General features: G+C 34.8%; 1 pseudogene; it reads left to right on the top strand.

Annotated features, from left to right (window-relative positions):
• Nucleotides 1-6,256: 6,256 nt before the first annotated feature.
• Nucleotides 6,257-7,276, top strand: LOC125921519 (coiled-coil domain-containing protein 34-like; annotated as a pseudogene).
• The last annotated feature ends 4,590 nt before the right edge of the window (nucleotides 7,277-11,866 follow it).

Genomic DNA, 11,866 nt, shown 5'->3' on the forward strand with positions numbered 1-11,866 from the left:
GAATATTGCTAGGTGAAAGACCTGATCTGAAAAGGCTGCATACTATATGCTCCCAACCATGTGACATTCTAGAAAAGGCAAAACTATGGAGACAGTAAAAGATCAGTGGATGCCAGAGGTTTGGGGAGGGGGAGGGTTGAATAGGCAGAGTACAGAGGATTTTCAGGGCAATAAAAATATTCTTTATGGAACTATAGTGATGAGTACAGTGTCATAGGCTTGTCCAAATCCATAGAACATACAAGAGAGAGCCCTAAAGTAAACTATGGGCTTTGGGTGATTATGAGGTGTCTTTGTAGGTTCAATTATAACAAGTATCCTGCTCGGGTAAGTGATGTTTATCATTATGAGGAGGGCTTTGCGGCGGTGGCGGGGGGGGGGGGCAAGGAGTATACGGGAAATTTCTGTACTCTCCCATCATGTTTGCTGCAAACCTGAAACTGCTCTAAAAAAAGGAAATAATTTAATTATTCATGATTATGTTCAACATGGATCTGTCAGTTCTGGCCAAAAAACTTATGTAAGAAAATTAAATAGAGTATAAGAAGTATAAGAATTGGAGATATATTAGAACAAAATACAGGAAAAGACAAAAATACATATTAAAATATAATAATACCAATAACAACAAGTAAGTATCTCTGCTGACAAGTTATACCCACCCTTGTCTTTTCTACACTGTACTTTTTAGAAGAAAGTCACTGTTTTCAGCTCACAATTAAGAAATGAAGAATAGGGGTGCTTGGGTGGCTCAGTTGGATAAGCATCCGACTTTTTATTTTGGCTCAGGTCATGATAGAGCCCATGAGATCTCACAGTTTGTGGGCTCTGCGCTGACAGTGTGGAACCTGCTTGGGATTATCTCCTTCTCTCTCTACCCCTCCCCTGCTTGCTCTCTTTCTCTCTCAAAATAAATAAATAAACCAAAACAAAATAAATAAGTGAGAAATAAAATTCCACTTCCTTTTAAGACAGATTGTCTACATACATAATTTGGAAATCTTCATAGGCAACATATTTATTTTATTCCTATTCATTTAATTATTCAATGATTTATTATTCCATAAATGCTTATTACATCAAATTGGTTGAAGGACTGTTCAAGTCAACTATATATTTACTAATATTTTGTCTTCTTGAACTACCATTTACTGAAATAGTGGTATTTAAGACAAATCTATGAGTGGATTTGTGTATTTCTATCAAGTCCCCTTTCCATTTCCACCCCTACCCTCAACTCCATCCTTAGTCATTTTGATATTCTTTTGTTAAGTGCTTAACAATTATAAGCAATATTATAGCAATTATAACAATTGCTATAATAAGCAACAATTATAGCAATAAAAACCAAATAAACAGGTCTCTGGTGTATGCATTTATGTTGGCCTCCACTTAGGACTTGCACTACTTATTGGTGGCTTCAAATTCCTCTGGTGCCTTGTTTTTGTCTCCCCTCTTGACTTCTGGCTTTTCTTGTTGGTTCTTCCCTGAGAGTCTTAGTCTTGCAGCTTTTTCAGGTGTGATTCACTATTATTACATTGTTGTTGATATCAGGGTAACATGTGGAGTGGGGAAAATCATATAGATTTTCTAGTTTTCAGTCTTTTAGTGAACCTGTATCTCTGGTTGTGACCAAACTTACCAGTGTTGCTTGTGGTATAACTTTTTTCTCTCTTTAGTGAGACAACAAGACCGAGAGAACTGGAAAGAAATGAATGCCCAAGTCCCTGGGACAATGCCAGTAAAGTCTTGCCACCTCAATAGTAGACACTTATAATCAAACAGCATTGGACATATTCACAAGGATTGCTTTACCCTCTTTCTGCCAGAGGCATAAAGGGATCTTCTCAAATCTTATGAAGAGAACCTGAATGATTTTCCTGGAGGTAAAAATCTACAAAATTGTGAGGGACCCCCTGAAATTGCAGCCCCCAGGTGAATCTCAGTCTCAATCTGTTCTATTCTCAACTTCTAGGAGTTCATCAAAATTATCATTTAACTATTCCTACCTGGTTATGGCTCCAGAGGCTTCTACTCCAGGTATGCAACTGCTGGCTATGAATCTCTGGATTGGTTTATCTCTCCAGAATTTGGGGTGGGAATTTGCCTTTTGATGTCAGTTCTTTGATGGGTTCAAGTATAGTTGTTGAATTCAGTTTGGTGTGCTTTTACTTAAGAAGACTTCCTTACAGCCCTTGGAAGCTGTGTGGACTTTCAGGCTTTTCAAATGCCAAAGGTAAAACCAGAAATTCCTTGCCAAGAGTCATAAACCAACATAGGCACCAGTGAATGCACTGAATTTTTTTCATTTTTCTTGTTAAATGAGTATATGGATTAGTTTCAATGATGACATAGTGAGAAGTAAATTGTTGACAGTTTTCATGACATGATTAAATTACTCAATATTCTTAGCAGCTCCCAAATTTCTTTTTTTTTTTTTTTTTTTTTTTGCTATATATGTGATTATAGTCCTCAGTGTAACTTCTTTTTTTCACTGAAATTCATGTGTAATTGTAGAATTATATATTCCAAATGTGTAAATTCTTCTAGAGTATTACTTGTGATTGGCAGCATTCATAGCAAACCAAATGCAACAGTGAAAGAATACTAAAATGATGCATTGTAGTAGAATAAACCTTGGATTGGACATTATGAGAATCTCAGTCTTAGTCCTTCCATAGTAATTTGCCAAATGACCTTGATAAAAACAGCTAAACACTCTACACACTGTTTGACTTATGTAAACAGGCTCCAACTGAACTCATTGTTTCACTTGTAAGTTTCAACAGTGTTTTTAGCCTTCATAAATGATGATTTTGAATGATCTTCCAATGTTTATTCCATTTTTAAAAACTTTCTACCAAATGTTTACTTAGATTTTATAAAGGCTTTATCAATGAGACATTAAACTATTCTTCACTTAAATTCTATAACTTTTGATCTCATTTCTTCAATGCCAATGTAAAAAAAAATTTCTTAATGCTATTTTCTTCTTCTTTTTTTTAATGTTTATTTATTTTGAGAGAGAGAGTGTGCCTAAGATGGGGGGGGGGAGGGAGGAAGGGAGACAGAGAGGCTCTCAAGCAGGCTCCGTGCTCAGCACAGAGCCTAATGTGGGACTTGATCCCATGACCATAAGATCATGACCTGAGCTGATATCAAGAGTCGAACACTCAACTGACTGAGCCACTCAGGCATCCCAACAATGTTATTTTCTTATTTAATTACTTAAAAATTAATCTTTTTCTGAATATGTAATAATTCTTTTTTTAATTCTAACACTACTCATGCATTTCCTAACCATACTGTGTCCTTAAAAACTAGATGAAAAACTCCAATAAGTTAGGAGCACCTGTGTGTGTGTGGGGGGGTGGGGGGTAAGGGGTAAGGTATGTGATATTACTTAGCAGCTGGAATAGTTATTGGATGGTAAGGTATTTTTATATAAATGAATTTGTTATTAAATATATTTCCAAGTAGTCCAAAAATTCAAAAACATTTTCTTTAGAGAAATGTTAGATATTCAAAAATTATTGAGACCCACCAAATACTTTCCTCCATAATTTTAATTCCATCTATACAATTTAAACTGAAATTATTTTAAACTATTTTTTTTAAAAATAACAATACATTGGGGCGCCTGGGTGGCTCGGTTGGTTAAGTGTCTGACTTCGGCTCAGGTCATGATCTCACGGTCCGTGGGTTCGAGCCCCGCGTCGGGTTCTGTGCTGAAGCTCAGAGCCTGGAGCCTGTTTCAGATTCTGTGTCTCCCTCTCTCTGTGACCCTCCCCCGTTCATGCTCTGTCTCTCTCTGTCTCAAAAATAAACGTTAAAAAAAAATAACAATACATTAACTGCATAACATAAATAACTTTATGAAAGTAATCATTTTCCAATACAAAATAAAATTAAGGAAAACATAGTATTGTTATACAGTTTTTACAAATCTCTTTAATGTCTAGCTTAAAGGAAGACTGGGATTCTCATATATACACTTGCATTCAATCCATTTGCATTCAATCTGCTGTCCGTTATTGTATCTGAAAATTGTCAAAGTGCAAATATGACAACAATGAGTGGATAGTGCAAATAATGTTTTAATATTTATATAAAAGTAGTTTTAGGGGTGTCTGGGTGGCTTAGTCTGTTTGACAACCCAAATCGACTTCAGCTCAGGTCATGATCTCACAGTTTATGAATTTGAGCCCCACATTGGGCTCTATGCTAACAGTGTAGAGCCTGCTTGGGATTCTCTCTCCTTCTCTCTCTGCATCTCCCTTGTTCTCTCTCCCTCTCTCTCTCTTTAAATAAAGTAAATAAACTTAAAAAAAGAACTAGTTTTAACTTCATGGACATGCTGAAAGAATATTTGGGACCACCTGGATCACATCTGAAGATTCTTGCTTTAAATAATGAGCATATCATAGTAGGATTTTCATTTCATTTATATCTGATTTCTAAGTATAGCACTATCACATTATGAATATATATACATATAAATGAATGACATATATATGAATGACATACATGTATATATGTATATATATAGAGAGATAATTTAATATGTAGTGCTAGCATATAGAAAAAATTTAAATGCAGCTAAAAATTGTAATGACTCTTGTTCTTATTACCAGATAATAATGACAAAAGAAAGGGGTGCCTGGGTGGCTCAGTTGGTTGAACATCTGACTTCAGCCCAGGTCACAGTCTCACGATTCATGGGTTCCAGCCCTGCATCGGGCTCTGTGCTGACAGCTCGAAGCCTGGAGCCTGCTTCAGATTCTGTCTCTCCCTCTCTCTCTGACCATCACCATATCACACTCTGTCTCCTCAGAAATAGATAGACATTAAAAAAATTTTTTTAATGATGAAAAAAGATCAAAACCACAAGTTACTCTTGGTGATGAGTTAATTTCCATAAAATAATAATAATTGCTAATTTGTTATGCACCATAAGCCAAATTGCTTCTCTTCTATTATGGAGTCTATGTATCTTTTATTTGGTGTTTTTTAAAATAATTTCTTCTGAGATTATAGCTCATCTTTGGGTTTGGTGACTTAGTTTATTTAGTCTTTGTACCTAGAAGTTTTATTTGGAAAAATATTTACACATGATATAATATTTTGGTTAGGGTATTAATCTTATTTAATGGAATTAATTTTTCTCTAAGGCTTCAGGGAACATAGAGAAGTAATGAAGGGAAGAAGGACAGCATAAAAATTATTGGCTCTATTCCCTTATGCTGAATAAATCTCATATGGATATCCTCAAAATTAGCCATGACTTCTCTCAATGTCCTCAAATCAAAATAATGTCAGTATCTCTTTTCCTTAACAGCATGTCCTTGCATCCATTTCTGATAATTTTCCACTTTTTGAGTTGTACCTGATGGTGAGTGGGAGGAGTTTAAGGAAGGAAATACAAAACAGTAAAGGGTCAAGGGTGTTCTTACACTAAAGTCACCACCTCTTACAAATAGAGATAAAGTGGTAAAATTTCAAGACCCAAAGAAAAGATAGAAAGCCTTAAGGACATTAGAAAGGAAAAGATTCTAAAATACAATTCATTGGACATTCCATCAACAGTAAGAGATACTGAAGACAACATGGCAATTATTTCAAAGGGCTGAGGGATGTAATTTTGAATGTAGTACTAGACATGCAACCAAATATTATTCATTTTAGAATAAAATAATGTAATTTTTATAACACAAGAAGTTAGATTATAACTAGCCCTAAAAAATTAACAACTCAAAAGTTAGACCCAGAAAAACAAGAATGATAACAAATCCAGGAAGGTAGTGTGAGAATGTAAGACATAATATTGAAATATGTCTTAATCAATTTTTTATTAAATGTAAGAATTACTGTCAAAAGTTGATATTGCAGTGCAATATTATTATAAGTTCTAATTTTGGCTTAAAATTCTAGATAACCTATACTGAAAGTGAGAACTAGGCAATGGGTAGAATAGAGAGAAATAAGCCTCATTTTGATTGGCAACAAAAAGATGGTTGAATTCCAGAAGTTATGTGACATGTGAATTTTAGATTTTCAAAGGAAAAAGAGAAGGATAAACACTAAAAATAAAATCTAAAATGTATGTTCAAACACATTTGGATGACCTACTGTGATAATTTTATCAAGTCATGGCTGTGAGAAATCTACCTACCACTCTAATTAAGAGACCACTGCCCGCCTTGGATGGGCCAGATGTCGGCAGCCAGGCTGTGGGGCTGATTTGCCCCCAACGGATATGTGGTTCTTGGTTGCTACAGGCCCAGGTCCTTACAGCAGTGCCGGGTGCAGGGCTGAAGATGGTGATGGTCTGCTCACCGCTACTGAGCTGAGTGATTCCACCATGTCGCTGTCTCCCCTTGGCCAGCAGAGCTTCCCTTTTGACTACAATGATGGTGACAGGGTGGATGAGGAAGACCTGGATGAAGATGCTCATGATTCAAAGGCTAAGGTGGCGAGCCTGAAAGGAGTGGAGTTACAGCGGTACGCCAGTGTGGTTGAGTCAGACGACAACCGAGAAGAACAGAAACAGGTGCACCTACCAGAAAGCCTCCTGACACCATGGGAACTGTGGTTCGTTGGCAAAGAAAAAGAGGAACGAGACCATCTGCGACAGAAAGCACTGGAGGAATTAAATTAGTGGCTAGAAAAAAAAAAGAAAAGAAAAGAAAAGAAATTGAAGAACGTTGAAAAAGAAAAGTAATTGCTGAAGAAAAACATAGAGAATGGGTTTAGAATGAACAGAACCAAAAAGAGAGGGAACCAAAAAAATTAATGAAATGGAGAAAAACGCAGCAGAAGAACTGGGGAAAGAACATTTCCAAGAAAAGGCAAAGAAAAATATCAAGAATGATTAAAGAAAACAAATGCTGAAGGATGTGAGAAGAAAGAAGAAAAGGCTAAAAGAAAAACCAAGGCAAGCTGAATTACACAGAAAAAAAGGAAATAGCAGAAAAAAAGTTTAAAGAATGATTGGAAAATGCAAAAAAATAAACCTTGTCCAGCTGCAAACAGCTGTGGCTATGCCGATGGAAATCTTACAGAGTTTCACTGTGGAAATTCTGATCCAGAGCGAGCTTTTTATAATCCAATTCCAAAGACACCCATCCATATGCCTCCTTCCAAGGAACCTAAGGACCTATCAGGAAAGAAGACTAAAAGGACTATGATAAGTCGGTCAGGTGGGTCATTGTCTCTGGTGGTTCAGAAAGCCGGAAGCAGTGTTTGCCTTGGGAATCTGTGCAGAATACAAAGATAGTGGCATTGCATGATTTTACCTGGAACTATGTAATTTTAAAATTAGAATCATTCTTCCCTGCTCAGTCAGCCTGTCCATATTTGATGTGATTACTGACGAGTTCAAATTTTTGCTTTGTGTATGTTGTCCTTGGACTTAATTTAGGAAGATATTTTATATATTTTCATTTTTATAAGTGCTTTAAGGTTGATATTCACATATTGTTTCACAGGATAAGTGTGTGAATAACAATTGTGTTTATATGTAGTTTGCATTAAAACTATACTATGATACTAATAAAACCAACAATTGATATTGTGTTAAAAAAAGAAACCACTGACTATGAAGACATACGTGTTTAAATACATACATACATGCTTTATTGAATGTTGTATAATAGTGTTTTATTAAATGTTCTACTTAATAATACAAATTCATTTTTTCACATACTGTATTCACTCTGAAATTTAACATAACAAAATTGAGATAATTCTGTTCTCTCTGCAAATTTTCACTCATTCATTTGACCTAAGTATTATCTTTAAAGACTATTTGGGTCACCCTTGAAATCTTTTGCAATTGACAGTTATAAGCCTTTGTAGGTAAGATAAAAAGTAATTAGTAAACTATTGTTCCCTACACAAGGAACAGAAATCTGTCACACAGAATACTACTATTAATCTTAATCATTGATATCCTTATTTTTATTTTCAGTATTGATAGAAAAAATAAGTTATTTCAGGATTTTAACTTTTATTATTTTGAGACGGCACAACATTTCATTATTTCATTATATTAATATTCAAGTATTTTGTTATTTCCCTGCTAGAAAGTGTTGAAATAATTATATTCCTGTTGTAGTTATGCTGCTGTGAATATTCAGGTTTACTTAAAGCAGTGTTTATATTAGTGAATATTGAAGTTCAGTTCCTACCAATTGAATTGGTCTGTAAAAGGCCATGAGAAATCTAATGCCTAGATTTTTTTTTAATTGTGAAAAAGTGTAAATTACTTAAAGTGTAAATTACTTAATTACCCATATATAATTAGTTGAGACATTGTTGACACTTTCAGTATTCCACTTTATTTATTTATTTATTTTTTTATATTAAATATAATTTGTTGTCAAATTGGTTTCCATATAACACCCAGTGCTCATCTCAACAGGTGCCCTCCTCAATGCCCATCACCCACTTTCCCCTCTCCCTCACCCCCATCAACCCTCAGTTTGTTCTCAGTATTTAAGAGTCTCTTTAGTAGTCCACTTTAAAAGATACTGCATACACATGAAAAACAAAATCACTCTAGAGAAAATTGCAAGTTAATGTTTCCTATTCTGTTCTTCAATGGAAATAAAAATGAAAGGTACAATAAGAGGGTCAGTGACCTAAAGTTAAAATGCAATATCTTTTGAGGGGAGAAAATAATAAGCCTAGCACTGAGTAACCTCTCTATACTTCTGTGGCTGGACTAGTAAATTCAAACCCCAGGATGGCATTCAGAGTAGCTCCCATTATTCTCTCCAATATTGTTTTATGCAAGGACTCATGAATTTTTACCTGATAGCTTCACCTAAAAACATTTTTAACAGCTTACAAATCATATCCCAATATGTCATTTAATATTTTGATGGAATAAAAGGACAGATTTGATATTTCCAGGAACATTTAAACCAGTATTTTTCCTTATATATTATTTGCTGTACATATCACACTGTTCAACATTTCTTTTTTTTTTTTTTTACAGATTTGTTCTCTTTAGAAAAAAGAAAAAGAAAAAAGCTGTAATCAGTATTCTTTCGTAAGTCTTTTTTGTAGAAGAAAAACAACTAAACTAAGATGAGAATATATTTCATTCAACTGAAAACTTATTTCCAAAGTATCTGTAGTATTTTATATACCAATTAGCAATGCATAAGAATTCTGGACTCTACTTTCTCATTAATATTTAGTGCATCAGGGTGCCTGGGTGGCTCAGTCGGTTGAGCGTCCAACTTTGGCTCAGGTCATGATTTCACAGGTCATGAATTCTAGACCCACATCAGGCTCTGTGCTAACAGCTTAGAGCCTGGAGCCTGCTGCAGATTCTGTCTCCCTTTCTCTCTGCCCCTCCCCCCATTCTCACTCTGTCTCTGTGTCTCAAAAATGAATAAACATAAGAAAATTAAAAACAATATGTAGTGTATCAGTCTTTTTTCATTAACCGTTCTGTTTTGTCTTTTGTTGTGTGTTCCAATGTTTTGTTTTTGTAAATTAAACTATTCTGTTTTCATTGTATATTCATATAAATTTAGGAAGCAACTTTTCGTAGTTATTTTAAATGTTTATTCATTTTGAGAAAGAGAGAGAGTGCATGAGTCCGGGGGGGGGGGGGCAGAGAGAGAGAGGGAGAGCGAGAATCTCAGGCAGGTTCTGTGCTGTCAGTGCAGAGCCCAGCGAGGGTCTCCATCTCACGAACTGTGAGATCATGACCCTGAGCCAAAACCAAGAGTCGAATGCTTAACTGACTGAGCCACTTAGACACCCTTCTTATTTATTTTAGAAAAGCTTTCTGGAATGTTTATTAGGGTTGCTTTTAATCTATAGGTAAATTCGGGGAAAACTGACATCTTAGTAGTATTGTTGTCCAATTCTTGAACATGGTGTGTGTCTCTATTTGTCATCTTTCATGTTTTGGTGGTATATTTACTATTTAAAATTCTATATCTTTGCATATATTTATAATTTATTTTTAAGTATTGATATTTGTTGGTGGTATATAGAAATAAAGTACAATTGTATATATAATTATGCATGTATAGAGTTATGTATGTATATTGTGTAGACAAAATACATGCATTTATTTATATGTGTACACATACAAGGAGAAAGAAATGGGTCATGTTTTACCATAATTGTATGCTATTTTAAAGCATTAAAAGAGGATAATTCAAAAGTTTTTTAAAAATGCCATTTACTAAAGTTGTAAATTCATAGATCGCAAATCTTTCTTGGTAAGTCTTTTAATATTGTTTTACTAAATTTTGTCATTTAATCTTGGAAATAGAAATATTCAAAAAGACCAGATCCTCCTCCTGAGAAGCAACATTTCATTTCTTTTTGTCAGTATGTGCACTTGAGAAATGCATAAGATGCATGCTGATTCTTCTGTGAACATTCAAAAATAAAAGGGGATGTGCTATGTTTTATGTGTTTTTCAATATGTCTGTTATATTTATCTGATAATGTATATTTGAAATGTATATTTGAATGTGTGTACTTGGCCTTTGATTCATTTCCACATGTGTTATCATCATAGTAAGGAAGCATGTTGGCTTGTGTTTTAAATTCTGTCCTCTCTTGACCTAACCTGATACTTGCTATCATATAATTTTTACTTCTCTTTGTGAGAGCTTCCTGATGACTCAGTGAACGTAACTCATTACTTTACGATGTTATATTTCTGAGAATGTCTCAGTTACTGCCATTCCTATTCCCTGACCAGCTAAACATAAACAGTTGTTCTTTATGTAATGATGTATTCTGTTAGGCACATAAAACAGCCTACAGACATAATTACTAAGCTTCTGCCAGCAAGGCATTCTATTCTTGGTGTGAGTAGATAGAGAAAAAAAATACAAAAAAGTTATTTTACAGCATTGTTATTTGGTTTATCATATTAAATTATAGTGTTATTCCAAGTTTCATTACTTTTACTCCTTGACATGGGCACTGTTATTGGAAATTATGAAAAAATAGGAACAAGTTACAAGATACAGATATGTGTACTAGTTAAGAATATTGCCTTAAAAGTTAGACCTAGGTTTGAATTCATTTGTACGTTTTTCTAGTTGTGGAAACTTTGGACAACATTTTAAATCTCTCTTGATGTTTCAATATCTATAAAGCAGAGATAAGAAAAGTACTATGTTTATTACCTTGAGGATTATTAGAGGCAATAAATGTAAAATGTTTAGCACGTCATGTACCAATGTATATTACTTACTTTTTATTTTTACCTATTATTCAAAAAGACTTTATCAGGGTCTCCTGAACAGATTTAATTTTATTTCAGAAGCCAGATGTCTTGGAGATATACCAGTTATCCTTTCCTGTATAGCAAATTAACACAAAACCCTAAGGCTTTAAAAAACCAATTTATTTACTCATAATCTTGTATATCAGCCCTACAGAATGGGCTCAGATGGGCAGCTCTTTTGGAAGTTGTGCCGCAGGTCACTGGTAAGCCATAGTCATCTTGTGACTCTATGATGCTGGATATTCTAAGATAAACTTAGATGTCTGATGTTGGTTGTTGGCTATCAATAGGCAGTCTGATGGTAGCTCTAGAGGAACTCAGCAAAGGTGGTCCTTCATGTGCTCTATAATCCTTCAATCCAGTGCACAGGGATTATTTGCATGGCATCTTGAGAACCACTTGCCAAGAGAGTGAGAGTAGAAACTTCCAGTCCTATTCAGGCCTAGCATCTGAATTCCCTCAATGCATGTCCACTACATTTTGTCAGTCAACACAACTTACAAGACCAATGCTGATTGATGCTGCAAGGTGGAGAGATAACCTCCATCCCTTGCTAAGAAAAGCAGCAGGAAAATCCCATGGCAAAGGGAAAGG

Source organism: Panthera uncia, chromosome C2 (genome assembly GCF_023721935.1).
Source record: "Panthera uncia isolate 11264 chromosome C2, Puncia_PCG_1.0, whole genome shotgun sequence".
In the NCBI taxonomy this organism is placed as follows: Eukaryota; Metazoa; Chordata; class Mammalia; order Carnivora; family Felidae; genus Panthera; species Panthera uncia.